The following is a 12,041-nucleotide window of genomic DNA, read 5'->3' as shown; positions in this document are numbered from 1 at the left end:
TGGTTTTGGCTCAGGTCGTGGTCTCACAGTTTCGTGGGTTTGAGGGCTGCATGGGGCTCTGTGCTGGCAGCGTGGAGCCTGCTCGGGATTCTCTCTCTCTCTCTTTCTCTCTCTCTCTCTCTGCCCGTCCCCCACTTGCACTCTCTCTGTCTCTCTCAAATAGATCAGTAAACTTAAAAAAAAAGTTATTGGAAAAGTATCCAGCTATGAGAGTTGTGTTTTTTTAAATTCAAAGGTTAATCCCAATAACCTAGCTTGCCATTAATGGAACACGAAGTCTCAGTTGGAATTTTATCCATTTCATTTTAGTTTGTGTGTGTGTGTGTGTGTGTGTGTGAGAGAGAGAGAGAGAGAGAGAACACGTGCAAGTGTGGGAGGGGCAGAGGACCAGGGAAAGAGAGAATCTTAAGCAGGCTTCACATCCAGCTCAGGGCTCACCATGGGGCTCAGTCTCACGACTGTGAGATCATGCCTTGAGTCAAAATCAAGGGTAGGATCTTTTACTAATTGAGCCACCCAGGCACCCCTCAGTTGGAATTTTAAATGGTGATGATCCAGTTATCACTCTACTGTTGAACGTATTCAGGGCGATGATTGCTTTTAAGTGTATAGATTTCTGGACCACAAAAGCTCACATCAGGGTTTAAGGGAGGGGACAGCACATCCTCCAGAGATCCTGGAATTTGGGCGACATGGAGGGAGCAGGTGGTCTTTGAGACTGGCTCCCCCGGGGATGTTCCTGGTTAGAGAGAGGGGTACACATTGGATGTTTTGTCAACAGGATGGACTGTGCTGGAGACTGCTAACTGTGTCTCCTCATATTCATTTTTGCCTTCCTATAACCCTTAGTTTTTAGTTTAGGTGCATGGCAGGCTGAAATACAGATTGCATTTGAATGCTTTCCTTGAAACTAGATTGGCTAAATGACTATACCCTGTCCCATAGGAAAAGTCAAAGAGTACCTGGTAATTCTAGAAGCTCTCCTTATGGAGAGGTAGACACTCTCTCTGTCCAGTTTCCCCTTTCTTCTTTGCTGCGTCTTGGGGTGATGTGGGGACCTGCAGCTTCATCCTGGATCAAGGAGGTAAGACTACTCTTCAAGGAAGGTGGGGCAGATAACTAGATGCAGTTAGGTTCAGATGACCCTGGATCCACGGCACCTTGGAGTTTTACTGCCAAGGTCACAATCACAGTCTGCTATTCACTAGCTGTTTGGGGGGGGGAAATTGTTGGTCTCTCTGAGGCTGAGTTCTGTTACCATACAGTTATAGCCACCTTGTTACACTGATGGAGAGACTGAATAAGCAAACATGTGCAACATCACTCAATCAGTAGGTGGTAAGTACTCTCTTCTTTTTGTATCGCATTCTAACATGTAAAAGGCTGTAGTCGCAAAAGTTAAATTTAAGTATTGGGAAATGTGACAATCTTCTGTGAAGAAAATTATCATTAGAAGATCTGGTTAGTTGGGATCGCAAGCTGGTGCAGCCACGCTGGAAATTAGTATGGAGGTTCCTCAAAAAACCAAAAATAGAACTACCGTACAACCCAGCAATTGCACTACCGGGTATTTATCTAAGGGATGCAGGTGTGCTATGTCAAAGGGGCCTATGCACCCCAGTGTTTATAGCAATGCTATCGACAATAGCCAAAGTATGGAAACAGCCCACATGTCCGTTGATGGATGAATGGATAGGGAAGATGTGGTGTGTATATACATACACACACACACACACACACACACACAATGGAGTATTACTCAGCAATCAAAAAGAATGAAATCTTGCCATTTGCAACTATGTGGATGGAACTGGAGGGTATTATGCTAAGTGAAATTAATCAGTCGAAGAAAGACAAATATCATATGACTTCACTCATAGGAGGACGTTAAGAGACAAAACAGGTGAACATGAGGGAGGGGAAACAGAAATAATATAAAAACAGGGAGGGGCACAAAACAGAAGAGACTCTTAAATAGAGAGAACCAACTGAGGGTTACTAGAGGGTTTGTGGGAGGGGGGATGGGCTAAACGGGTAAGGGGCACTAAGGAATCTACTCCTGAAATCATTGTCGCACCATATGCGAACTAATTTGGACGTAAATTATAAAGATGAAAATAAAGAATGTTTAAATCAAAAGAAAAAGAAAAACAGGAAGATACAGTTAGTTCTGAATATCCATAGTTGTTACCACTGAGTAATTCAAGGGCCTTTGATGCCAAACTGTCCTTGAAGCTAGGAAGTAAAAAAAAAAAAAAATTCCGTCTAAAGAGGCATGATCTGGGGGCGCCTGGGTGGCGCAGTCGGTTAAGCGTCTGACTTCAGCCAGGTCACGATCTCGCGGTCCGTGAGTTCGAGCCCCGAGTCAGGCTCTGGGCTGATGGCTCAGAGCCTGGAGCCTGTTTCCAATTCTGTGTCTCCCTCTCTCTCTGCCCCTCCCCCGTTCATGCTTTGTCTCTCTGTGTCCCAAAAATAAATAAAAATGTTAAAAAAAAAAAAAAAATAAATAAATAAATAAATAAATAAAGAGGCATGATCCGGACTTCTTTTGCTTACGTGTTTCAAGAGGTAGAGGTCAGGAGCGTCCCAAGATAGAAAAGAAGGTGGGGGGTGGGGGGTGGGAGTGGAAGGGCCTCCTTCAGCACGTGGGACAGCGGCCGCTCCGGGCCTCCCTCCTCTCAAGCTGTAGGAGAACTTGCCCTGGGCTACTGAGTTCCAGGGCCTCAAAACCTTTCTGGGCCCACAGATGGGGGGCCCAGGAGGCCTATTGACTGCAAAATAAGAAAGGAACATTGCAACCTGAAATGAATAAATATTTAGTATATTCTAAGCTGAAAATAACATGTTTTTCTTGCCGAGTTCTTAACTAAAATTACTTTTCCCATTATGGTGCCTGAGTGGCTCAGTGGGTTAAGCGTCCAACTCTTGGTTTCTGCTTAGGTGATGATCTCAAGGATCATGGGTTCGAGCCCCATGTTGGGCTCTGCACTGAGCGCAGAGCCTGCTTGGGATTCTCTCTCCTTCTTCCTCTCCCTGCCCCCCTCCCCGCACACCCAATAAATAAATAAACCAAAATTTTCTTTTCATATTCAAAAAATGATACATCTGGGTTTTTTTTGAAAGAAAGTGCCAGTGGAGTGAGAGGCAGAGGGATGGGGAGAGCGAACCCACGTAGCTTGATGTCACTACCCTGGGACCATGACCGGAGGTGAAATCAAGAGTCAGATGCTCCTGGGCATCTGGGTGGTTCAGTCGGTTAAGCATCTGACTTCAGCTCAGGCCACCTTCTCACAGTCCATGAGTTCAAGCCCCACATTGGGCTCTGTGTTAATAGCACAGTGCGTGCACGGCAGATCCTTTGTCCACCCCCCCCCAGCCCTTCCCCTGCTTGCATTCTCTCTCTGTCTCTCTCAAATTAAATAAGTAAACTTAATATAATTAGTCCTCAAAAAAAGAGTCAAAGGCTCAATTGACTGAGCCACCCAGGTGCCCCAAAATAATACGTCTTCCTAGAAGAAACCACCAAGAAGAAAAAGTAAGAAATAAAAATCACTTTTATATCCATAATTCCAAATAGTCAAAATAATCCCTTCATATTTTCTCACGTATACTTCCAGCTTGTATTCGTATGTAATGTTATGCAAGTAAAAATTATATTTACATCTAAAATGTGCATTTACATTTACACGTCATCTTCTGTTTAAAAAATGCTCTTTCGTTGTCCAATAAGTGCATGACAAGATGGACAACATCATTAGACCTTAGGGAAATGCAAACCAATGCAAAGCTTCCATTAAAATTGTCCTTGTCAAGAAATTTTTGGCTATTCTAAGTCTTTTGCAATTTCATGTACATTTTATAATCAGCTTATCTATTTCTAGAAAAAGTCCTGCTGGGATTAGGGTTGTGATTTCCTCAAATCTATAAATCAATTTGCAGAGCCTTACTATCTTCACAAGGTGGAGTGTTTCAATCCATGAATATTGCTTCTCTCTCCATGAATTTGGGCCTTCTTGGGTTTCTTCCACAAGTGTTTTCAAATTTTCTTCCTAGAAATCTGGAACACATTTTTTAGATTTATACCTCAGGATTTCACTTTTTCTGGTGCATAATACTTTAAAATGGGTATATGGAAATATTGTTCCGATTGTTTATTGCTTCTATCCAGTAGATTTGACATTCTTTTTCTGCAAAGGACCATATGGGAAACATTTTAGGCTTTGCACATCCCATTCAGGATGTCCTCTTCCTCTTGTCCCTCTTCTCCATTTACAATCGTCTTATGTTTGAGAGAGGGAGAGACAGAGACAGAGGCAGAGGCAGAGTGAGAGTGGGGGAGGGGCAGAGAGGGAGAGGGAGACACCCAATATGAAGCAGGTTCCAGCTCTGAGCTGTCAGCACAGAGCCTGATGCAGGGCTTGAACTCACAGACCGTGAGATCATGACCTGAGCAAAGTCGGACGTTGAACCGACTGAGCCACCCAGGTGCCCCCTACAGTCCTCTTAAACTATAAAAACACCTCTTAGCTTATAGACCATACGAAAACAGGCCAGAGGCCAGATTGGTCCATGGACCATAGTTTTTTAATCCCTGTAATATAGAAATAGAATTTCTATGTTCTATATTCTAGGTAGAATATATTCTGTATACATTCTTGTATATTGATCATGTATCCTGAACTCTATTAGGTAATTCCCACTGGAACACAGAAAATGTTTTTTCCTCAGTCTTAAAAAGTCCCTTCCCTTGACCCACTTTCCCTCTGATGAACCATTTCTTCCCTCCACCATGCAGCTAACTCCTCCAAAGAGTGAGCTCTACTTGTGTTCAATGTCTCCTCTTGCACTACAAACAGGCTTTGAGTTTCTGCTAAGGACTGTGATGGTGAATTCATGAGAGAGGGAGGAGGAGAGGCAAGAAGCCCATCGATCCCCAGGACTCTGTTGCACCTGTGTGTATTGATTCTGAAGGACACGAGCCTGCTGTCACTCACTGCTGTGGGTCTCTTTCCTTTCTAGGGTGTGTGGGTGGCGCCCTCTGCTGGAAATTTTTGGGACAGCAGGCTCTGGCCTGGCCTCTGGTCCCCATTAATTCAACATGTGTGTGAGCATGTCTCTGTCTCAGTGTATGTGTGACTGTGTGTGCGTTCGTGCTACTGGGTGTATGCATGTGCGAGGGTGTGGGTATGTGAGTGTATCCACGTAATTGGGTGCATGGATGGGAGCATGTGTGTAAATCTGTGTGCAAGTGTGTTTGTGTGTGCACGGTGAGTGTGCGTGTGTAAGCGTGCAAGTGTGTGCACGCGTGGATGCATTGGTGTGTGTGTGTGTGTGTGTGTGTGTGTAAGGGTGTGACAGTGTGTATCTTGAAGTCATTAAACCCTGTAATGGGCAGGGACCTTAAGTGGTCAAATAAGGGTGACTGGAAGACGCAGCCCTTTACAAAGCTCTGGGCAGGGCCAAGGGAAACCGTGGAGGCTAGTGCAGCGTCCTGGGGCTAGCATCAGCTGAGAGCTGTCACCACTGCCAGGTTGATGGGGCCAAAGAGTAGCTATTTCTGGAATCCAGAGAGCTTAACTGTCACGGAGAGTGGAGGTAGCCTTCGGCAGAGAATGGACCCCATTTCTCTAATCTCCTCGGATTGCCTGCAGGTGCCCACCACTGACCCAACGCCATATTCTCATTTGACCCCAAGAGGCTGTAGGGAGGCGGCCAAAGACTCCTATGGTAGCCCATTGTCTTTAGCTGGGTTGGTGCCCACTCCACACGTCTCCGCAGAGGGGGGTTCAACAGTTCCTCTGCACCAGGGTGGCTCCCTTGTCTGCTGGCTAAGGAGACATCAGAATGGGAGGGGGGCAAAATCCTGCCTGTTCCCTTGCACGCCCTTCTGGTTTTGTTCTTGCTTTTCTGTGACGTCCTTGGGGACCCCCTCCTTGGCTTTTGCATGAGAAATAGCCTTTTACCCTCCAGGGATGATCTCTGTTGATGGCGACCCCCACTGCTGGAGTGGTGGGGGTGGTCTGACTACTTTCCAGAGCTGGCACCACCCCAAAAGTCCTGTGCAGGGGAAGTTGATGCAGCTGTTTTGGGGCCCCGGGACGTTCCTGAAGTTTCCCTCCAGGCTTCTTTTTCCAAAGCCAGCTTCTTTGCTCTCCTGGTCCTTATGCCAAGAAGCTGGAAATTCCAGCTTATGGGTCTGGCCCTTGACATGCTTTGGGGGCTGGTTGGGTTTCCTGATCTTTATTACGGCGACTGAAATGGAACAACCGTTTCCAGCTTGAGTGTTGGGCCACATTTCACCACCTTGGATCTCCCTACAGGGCTGGTTCCTGCTTCCCTCACGGATGGATACTGAGGGGAATTGCCTCTATTGTCTTTGTTTACCTCAGCATGTCTGAGGAAGGAAGGAGGAATGACAGAGTTTTCAAGCCATTTGATTACCTCACTCTGTGCCGGGTGTTTACAGTCCTGCTGTGGCTTTAGGGGCAAAGAGCGATCGTTATTCACTGTTCACTCTTCCATGTCACTCAGGTTTCTGCTCAGAGGTCAACTCCACAGGGCAGCCCTCCCCGATCGCCTCCTTGCTCACTTGCTGGTTCCCATTCTGTTAATTTCCTTCACTACCACCCCACCATCTGACTTGGTCTTGTTTCCCATCGGCTTCTCCCATCAGACATGAGCACCACCATCCAGAGACCTTATCTGTTTTGTTCATCCTGGGTCTCGGGTTGAAGCACCATGTCTGGCGTAGAGTCTCTGGTACAGTTTTTGTTGTTGTTGCTGTTGTTGCTGTTGAAGAACAAACTACCTGGGAGGTGTAAGTCCCCCTTTCCATCTTACTGAGGAGGGCATGAAGCGCGGAGAGGACAAGTGACTTGTCCAAGGTCACACAGCCAGCGAGGAGCAGGGCTGGGATCCGAACTCTGTTGGGCTGAATCCAGAGCCTGTTCCTTCCCAAAGGCCGAGAAAGGAAAAGAGAGACTCCAGCCACCAGGCAGCCTCCCTGCTTGGTGTAGAGGGACCCCAGGCTGACTCCTGGGAGAGGTGTCTACATGGTGTCACAAAAGAAAAACTGCTCACCTGTTCTGTGCACCAACCATGGGCCCCTTCCCCCACTGTGACAATCCTTGTTTCTTCTGAAATTTGTGTTTTCCTGATAAAAATTATAGCAGCACACTGTGGGAGAGAGAAAGCGTGAGACAAGTAGCACGTGAGAAGGACCCAGACTCCACTTGTACTCTCTCCACTTCCACTGTCATGTGTGGATTCTTCTGGAATTTTCTCAGTGCATACGCAAACATGCACACACACAGATCCACACACATATTCAGAAGCTTTAGCCATAGACGAGCTCATTACTCATATGCCAATTTTTCATTGAGGTATGATCGGCATATAACATTATAGTAGTTTCAGGTGCACAGCATGACTCCACATGTGCATATATGGCAAAATGATCACCGCGATAAGTCAAGTGAACACCCATCTCCACACGTAGCTATAGACTGTTCTTTGTCTCGTGATGAGAGCTTTTAAGATCTACTCTCTTTGCAACTTTCAAATATACAATACAGTGGTACTAACTATGGTCACCACGCTTTGCATTGCATCCCTAGGACTGATTTATTTTATAACTAGAAATTTGTACCTTTTCACCTCCTTCACCCATTGCACCCATTCCCTACACCCTTCTGGCCACCAGCAGAGTGTTCTGTATTTCTATGAGTTCATTTTTTAAAGAATACATATAAGTGAGATCATATGGTACTTGTTTTTCTCTGTTTGGTTTATTTCACTTAGCATAATGCCCTCAAGGTCCATCTGTCCTCCCAAGTTGTCACAAATGGAAACATTTCCTTCGCATGTCACTGTGAAAGGTCCTTTCCCCTACTCTCCCTGATGGGGTCTGATAGAATGCTTGCATTGCCCTGTGAGGTTTTACCAAGCCCACTTTACAGACATGAAGACTGAGGCTCAGAGGGGTGATAGGCTGTGCCCAAACTGGTGACTCACAGAGTGACTGCCACCTCTGGTCTGACACACACTTGTCCATTTCCCGGCTCTGGGTGTGGATGGGGGTTGACGTCTGGGGGGGCGGTCAACCTTTGCCTTTCTGTGTGTGGCTGGGGGCCATTGCATAAGCCAGGCTTGTGTCATTTGGCAGCTGAGACATTCCTTGTTGGATGAGAAACCACTGGGGACGCTCTGATCCTTCTCTGGCTCAGAGCAGAATGTCCACACCTGAGGCTTCCTGCCTCAAGAGTCAGGGGGAGCCCCGGCCCAGTAGACTCTGCCTTCTTGATCCCTGGGGGTTGTGGGTTGGGGGATGGGGGTTGACCTCTGTGGCAGTCAACCTCTGCCTTTCTGTGTCTGGCTGGGGGCCATTGCCCAGAGGCCCTGTGGGCTTTTGTCCTTGGTATGGCTCATCAAAGTTCACCACCTACTTATAGCTTCCGTATGGGGCCGGATTTTGCCAGCTGCCTTGGCCTTGGTCACTTGTGGGATCTTGTATGTGTGTGCTCTTAGCCCCCGTGTCAAAAGAACAATAAGCCACCTGCCTTTTTGTGCAGCATGGGTATCCCGCCCTAGGCTTGCCCCTGGTGACTCTCCCTCTTCCTCCAGGTCTCTGCTCGCCCTGATGCCAGGCTGAAGGTGCGACCCTCCCCCTGGCACGTCCCTTATCAAGGTCTGTTATATTCTTGATCATTTACTGGATCACCGCCCATTTCCCCACCGGATACGAGGCCCTTGACAGTGGGGTCTGTGTCCACGGCTGCATCCCCGATGCCTAAAATTGTGTGCCCCCCACACAACAGATGGTCAGTAGACACGTGGTTGTGTGAACAACCCCTGGAGATTTAGATTTTTTTCTGCTTACGTTATGACTGAAACAAAACAAGATAAAACTGGGAATCAGAGAAGTGAAGCCTTTCCCCTCCCCACTTTCTCTGCAGAACCTGGACTCAGAGGTCTTTTTTTTTAAATGTTTTTTTAACATTTATTTATTTTTGAGACAAAGAGAGACAGAGCATGAACGGGGGAAGGGCCAGAGAGAGAGGGAGACACAGAATCTGAAGCAGGCTCCAGGCTCTGAGCTGTCAGCACAGAGCGTGATGTGGGGCTCGAACTCACGGACCGTGAGATCGTGATCTGAGCGAAGTCGGACGCTCAACCGACTGAGCCACCCAGGCGCCCCAGGACTCAGAGGTCTTAAAGCAACATTTCTTAAAGCTTGAAGGCATGTACACCTTTCCTGAGGATCTACTTAGATGCAGTTGGGAGTCAATATTTCTGGGCCGGGTGTGAGATTCTGAATGTCCCGCAAGCTCTCACGTGATGCCTACGGTGGAGGTCTGAGGACCACACTGAGTAACCGATCCTTAGAACTCATGGCTGCAAACCTTTCTTTCATCCCCAGATATGTAATGAGCACGTACTATGTTCTAGGCTCTGCTGCCGTCTGTGCTGTCATATTCACCTCATTAGCTGTGGGGCTGTAGCAAGTTGCCTCACCTGTCTCAATCTCTGCCTCCTCCTCTGTCAAAACGGGCTCGTGAATTGTGGGGCTGTTGGATAATTGCACCACAACAACAGCAGCGAGAACAGTGAGTGGCATTTATTAAGGCCGACCTTCTTCTGTCCTATGTGATTTACGTGCATCGGCTTTTAAAATTATTCCTGCTATCTTAGGAGGTGGCGCTAAGGAAATGCCCATCTGCAGAGGGGAAGGAGCATGGCTGAGTGGGTCAGGGCGCCTAGTGGGAAGTGGGGGCTGCCCCGGTGCCCAGGCTGGCTCCACCGGCTGTGTGACTTGGGACAGCTGTACAATAGGGAGAAAAACGTGGTTAATGTATCTACAGGTCTTAAAACGGGATCGTGGCTCATGTGGACAAATGCCATTCCTGCTGTAGCTGCCTGCCCATTCGTGGCACAAAGTAGGTGCACAGTGAGCTGAGCCACTCTAGGCACTGGGTGCTCTTTCTCTTGTGTGTCCAGGATTCTGCCTGGATCATTGTACTCTGACCTTCCCTCCTGGCCCTGATATGGATGGGCCTGCCAGCAGGGGAGGGCTGCCTCCATGGAGGGGGCAAAAATCTGGGGGTGGGGTGGGAAGAGGGTGCAAGCCACCCCACGGAGGGCTTCAGGACCAGCCACCTGGACCCCCTGGCTGGAGGGAGAGGGAGGTTTGTGGTCTTCACAGCACTCTGCCCGTGTCAGGACGACTCTTTGACTGTCCCCTGCTGAATATCTTTGCCAAGCGTGGCCCGGGCTTGGGAGTGTGGCTGACTTGGGATCCTCCCAGCTCTGCAACTTGAGCCAGAGGCTTGCTTTCTCTGAGCCTCAGTTTGCTCTGCTGTTCAATAGGCATCTTCCCTCCTATGGATGTCATCGCCTGGATCTCTCTCTCTCTGATTCCAGGCCACTGGCCCAGAGAGTTGGCAGGGCTCAGGGGGAGAGGGGGCAGAGATGTTGCATTATCTCATTGGCAGAACATCTGGTGCACAATAGGTTTACTTTACATAGAGTACCTGGCACACAGAAGGAGCATTTTATGCACAGTACCTGGCACTCAGTGGGCATGCTTAATGTCGAGCACCTGCCACACAGTAGTCAAGACTTATGTAGAGTTCACAGCAAAGAGTACATGTCACACAGTAGGCATGTTTTATGTAAAGTACTTTGCACAGAGTATGCTTATTTTACGTAAGGCACCTGCCACACAGTCGGAGAGCTCTAAGAGTGCACCGGGCACACAGTAGGTATACTTTTCATGGAACACCCAACACACAGTAGGTGTGCTTTATGGAGAGCACCTAGCACTTAGTAGGCATGCCTTGTAGAGGGTCCCCAGCACATGTAGGCATACTTTAGGTCAACACCTGGCATACGGTTGACAGGATGTGTGGCAAACAGAAGGGGCCCACAGTGGGTGTACTTTATCTGACGTTCCTGGCTCGTGGTGGGCACACTTCATGTAGCGTTCCCAACACACGGTAGGGACACTTTTTGCGGTACCCAGCACATAGTAGGCGCACTTTACAGACAGTCTTCTGCAAACAGTAGGTTTACTTTACATGGAACGCTGGCACAGAGCAGCACACACACTAGTCACGAGCTCTTTCTTGGCAACTTATCTTTTTTGGGGGTCTCTGATCTTTCCTACTTTCCTGTGGAACCGTCTTCTGTCCCCCTCTCAGGCCCTCATCTGATATCCCATTTCCCAGATGGCAAGACGGAGCCTAGAGAGGGCCGGCACAGCCCAAGGTCACAGCCAGGAGGGGGCTGAACTGCGTGCAGGGTCTCCCAGCTCTGTCTGGGCCCCCCTCCCTCTCCTGGCGTCCTGCAGCCTTACCCCCTCACATCCAGGTGCCTTCTTCCCACTGGGCCCTTTACCCCCTGAGTCTGATGCAAGTAACCCCCAGCCAGAAGGGCTTTTTGTTCCTGCCCCCAGTGGTCTTATGTCAGCCCAGGCTCTAGACTGCTTGGAGGCAGGGCTTGAAATCCTGCCAGGCTGTGCGGCCTGGAGGCCCGAGGCTTCCTGATTCTGTGCTGGGAAATGGTGCATGCCTCTGACCTGCCTCGTACGTGGAGAGGAGCCCCAGAGATGTTTTGGGACTAGGATTGGCTGGACACTGCCCCCATGGCACCTGAAGTCTCACGTTCAAGCTTTTCCCTGCTGTGCCCTGTGGCCTTGAAAGGGCAGGGGTGGCTGTTATTTGGGGGCCAGGAGTCACCTTTGCCCATCTGTCATCGGATCCCCCCCCCATGTGGGGGATGCTGAGTTCTGATGATCCAATCCCATACTCTCTTTATAACATGGAAGTCCCCCTCCCCCACCTACTAGTTGGGCCACTGCCAGATGGGGAGGAGGGAAACAGGCAGGCATGGATTGGCTGGTTTATCCTGGCCACTGCCAGTGTCCCCTAGGTCAGTCGCCAGGGACAAAGACTTTCGAAGAGGAGGGGAGAGGAGGCTGTGTGGATAAGCTGCTGTGGTCTGAAGGTACCTGGCTGGGGGGTCTTGATCCTGGGAAGTGAAGG

The sequence above is a fragment of the Lynx rufus genome, unplaced genomic scaffold, assembly GCF_022079265.1.
Source record: "Lynx rufus isolate CCGP_SWC_20201006 ecotype Redwood Valley unplaced genomic scaffold, mLynRuf1.p SCAF_4, whole genome shotgun sequence".
Taxonomy (NCBI): Eukaryota; Metazoa; Chordata; class Mammalia; order Carnivora; family Felidae; genus Lynx; species Lynx rufus.
Note: the sequence above shows the minus strand (reverse complement) of the source record.